Here is a 4,148-nt window from a genome sequence, read left to right as displayed (position 1 = left end):
AGATTTAATGACTGTTTCACAAAAATAAAATTTGCACCTTCATTTTTCATCTGTTTAAGTTGATGTTGAATAAAATTGTAAATGATAACACTTAAAACAATGATCAGATATAAACTAATCCAAGACATAGTCCCATATTTCCTGAAAGGCTGGTGGCTGGTGACATTATATAAAAGATTACTTGTCTACAGAGATCCTGCTGCACTATGCTGGAAATTGCCTCTTGTTGTTTAGCATGTCTCCTCTCCTTTCTCTTTGGGTTTTATAGCTGGAGGCAGGTGGCTCATTACAGCTTGAAAAGAGCTTCCCCAAATTCAACTTCTGGGTTCTCTGCAGGAGTAGGTTTTGTAGAATCTCATTGAGCCTAGATGCGTTGGTTTGTTTGTTTGTTGTTTGTTTTTCCCTATAGTCAATATGGAACTCACTTAAATTGATTAGCAGTTAGAGTTGGGGCCATTGCAAATTGTTCTGTAAACACACTTCCATATCCAGAACCAATAGGTTGCTGTTTAATTGCTGTTGTAGGTTGTCACTTCTTATTCACACTCAGATGATGGGAGCTTTGCTGTGTAGAGTCAGAAGTAGGCTGAGTTTTTCTGATTTTTAGAAGTCCTTTGAAGGAGAATTTATTACAGTTTGGCAATAACTTTTTATAACATCTGACAATAAAATAAGTGTGTGTGTATATATATACACATGCATGTATACATGTATAATATATTTAATATGATATATGTTACATATATACACATACAACTGAATAAGAAGAAAAAGAGACTATTTAAAAATGGTGGAGGAAAAACATCATAAGTCAAAGGAAATAGGAGTATTTTTCTCATTTTGCAGACAATAAAAAAAAGTGAGACAGAAAGTTTAAGTGTCTTGTCCAAAACCATAAAACAAGTGAGTAATGTATCTGAGAAAAAAATTTAGGATACTTTCAGCCTCATTTTCTATCCCCTAATCCTGAAACTATATTTCCAATTTTACACTCTCTCTCACAATGTTTTCCTACTAGACACTACCTTTGTCAGTGAAAAAAGGCAGCTCTATTCCCTAGTCCTATGAAGTCCCATCTTTCACTATCAATTGCCAACCACCTGCATAGGGACATCATACAAGTTTTTAATCAGGTGAAGTCATCTTACTTGATCTTCCAAGACTATTTTTACTTTCTTACAATTGCCAATTGGTTTCATAATTACCAGAAATTTAAACCTTTACTCTAATATTTTAATTAATTTTTTTCAAAATACATATACACAGTTTTAAAAAGTGAGATAATTCAACAGGATCTCTAATAAAAACAGTTTATTTCTGCCCCTGCCTCAAAACTCAGAGAAAACTCCTTTTAATGGTTTCCCAATTTAGTTCTTCTTTTGGCTACCTTTATGTTTCCAACTAAGGTCCTTATATTGTCATTTCTTGATTTATCTTCTTTTGCAAATGACTTATAATAGATTAATGGATACAGATTTATCATCACTTCACACACACACACAATGTCAGTATTTCTGGTTCTTCTGTTTGATAACCTTAGATAATAGGTTTAAGGCAGTGTGTCTGGTATTATCAAGTTATTCTGGCTTGACTCCTGTCCCCCACCCTCCTAATCTCATGGTGAAATCTTATTTGGAGATAGAGTCTTTTCGGAGGTAATCAAGTTAAAGAGAAGTCATTAGAGTGAGCCCTAATTCCAAATGGCTGGTCTTCCTTTAAAAGGGGGAAACTTGGACACAGAGACAGGCATAGAGGAAAGACAATGTGAGGAGACACAGAAAGAAGATGGCCACTCTCAAGCCAAGGACAGAGACCTAGAACAGATCCTTCTCTAACAGCCTTCAGGAGGAGCCAACCCTGCCAACACCTCAATCTCAGACTTTTAGCCTTCAGAACTGTGAGGTAATACATTTCTGTTGTTGTCATCCATTTAGTGTGCAGTACTTTGTTAGGCAGCCCTAGGAAACTAGCACACGAGTGTATAATCCAGTGTCTCTTAACCGCGCACCACCACACACAACTCTCAGCTAAATGCTGGACATCCCAGTACAGGATGAAAGGGGGAGGAGCTCCCATGGCCTTAGTCTGAGAGCACCTTTGAAAGCAACTGGTGCTGCTTCTATGAGGTAAAGCATTGCTTTTATAGTTTTTGTTTTGAGTCTATAAAAACTCTTAAAAGCAACAAATTTGATTTAAAACTCTCTTAAAAGTTCAGCACAAATGTGAGACTGAAAAAAAAATAGATGCTCGTTAATTTCAAGAGCATATGCTGTCATGATTTTCCGGCATCCTTTCTCTCCCCACACCTGGCCCTTCCTTCCCTACAAGTCACTATCATAGAATAACACCACATATGGAAGATGATCTATTTCAGTTAGCCAATGAGCCAATGAAGTGTATAACATCATCATCAAACCCTCCAAGAGGCATATCCTTGCAGAAGAGAGAGCTGCTTAGGATTCAAAGTAATTATGGGAGCAAGAAGCATGATATGGGTGGATGGATAAGGGATGGAATGAAGAGTTACTGAAGGTCACAGATTTTTGTCTGTTCTTAAATAATTATGTGACCTTGATAAAACTATTTAGCCTATATAAGAATATCTTTGGTCAAATATTACAGAAGGATAACAGAGAATTTTCTTTCTCAAAAATTCCTAAGAATATTTGAATTGTTTAAATCAACTACAAATTGTTTGAAGCACTTCAGAGATATTTACTAATCTGAAAAATTAGAATTTTTACTTGGTAAAGAAAGTTTTGGAAGAAATTCCACTAGTTGAAATTATGTTAAGCAGAAGTATAATTTTACCTTAAACATAAAAAATAAGGTTATACTATCAAACAGCCACTTGCATGTGAACTATAGAAACTTTGAGAACTCTTACTTGGCAAGTTCAACTTGTTGACAAGCAAATTTCTATAAGAGTAAAATGTTTCCATTTGACTTTTAGGTTAGTTGAACAATATGATATTTATTGAAAGATCTTATTCTTAAAAAATATTCTGCAACAAGTTAATGTGTTTCTCAAAACTGTAAAAAACACAAACACATGGAGGCTAAACAATATGCTATTAAACAACGAAGAAATCACTGAAGAAATCAAAGAGGAAATCAAAAAATACCTAGAAACAAATGACAAGGAAAACACAACAACCCAAAACCTATGGGACACAGCAAAAGCAGTTCTAAGAGGGAAGTTTATAGCAATACAGTCCTACCTCAAGAAACAAGAAAAATATTGAATAAGCAGCCTAACCTTACACCTAAAACAATTAGAGAAAGAAGAACAAAAAAAACCCCAAAGTGAGCAGAAGGAAAGAAATCATAATGATCAGATCAGAAATAAATGAAAAAGAAATGAAGGAAACAATAGCAAAGATCAATAAAACTAAAAGCTAGTTCTTTGAGAAGATAAACAAAAATGATAAGCCATTAGCCAGACGCATCAGGAGAAAAAGGGAGACGCAAATCAACAGATTCTAAATGAAAAAGGAGAAGAAACAACTGCCACCACAGAAATACAAAAGATCATGAGAGACTACTACAAGCAACTATATGCCAACAAATTGGATAACCTGGAAGAAATGGATAAATTCTTAGAAAAGTACAATCCTCCAAAACTGAACCAGGAAGAAGTAGAAACTATGAACAGACCGATCACAAGTACGGAAATTGAGGCTGTGATTAAAAATCTCCCAGCAAACAAAAGCCCAGTGCCAGATGGCTTCACAGGCGAATTCTATCAAACATTTAGAGAAGAGCTAACGCCTATCCTTCTCAAACTCTTCCAAAATATAGCAGAAGGAAGAACACGCCCAAACTCATTCTATGAGGCCACCATCACCCTGATACCAAAACCAGGCAAAGATGTCACAAAAAAAGAAAATTACAGGCCAATATCACTGATGAATATAGATGCAAAAATCCTCAACAAAATACTAGCTAACAGAATCCAACAGCACATTAAAAAGATCATACACCATGATCAAGTGGGGTTTATCCCTGGATGCAAGGATTCTTCAATATAAGCAAATCAATCAATGTGATACATCATATTAACCAATTGAAGGATAAAAACCATATGATAATCTCAATAGATGCAGAAAAAGCTTTTGACAAAATTCAACATCCATTTATGATCAAAA

Source organism: Hippopotamus amphibius, chromosome 11 (genome assembly GCF_030028045.1).
Source record: "Hippopotamus amphibius kiboko isolate mHipAmp2 chromosome 11, mHipAmp2.hap2, whole genome shotgun sequence".
Lineage (NCBI taxonomy): Eukaryota > Metazoa > Chordata > Mammalia > Artiodactyla > Hippopotamidae > Hippopotamus > Hippopotamus amphibius.
The sequence above is the reverse complement of the archived record's forward strand: the minus strand, read 5'-3'. Positions refer to the sequence as shown.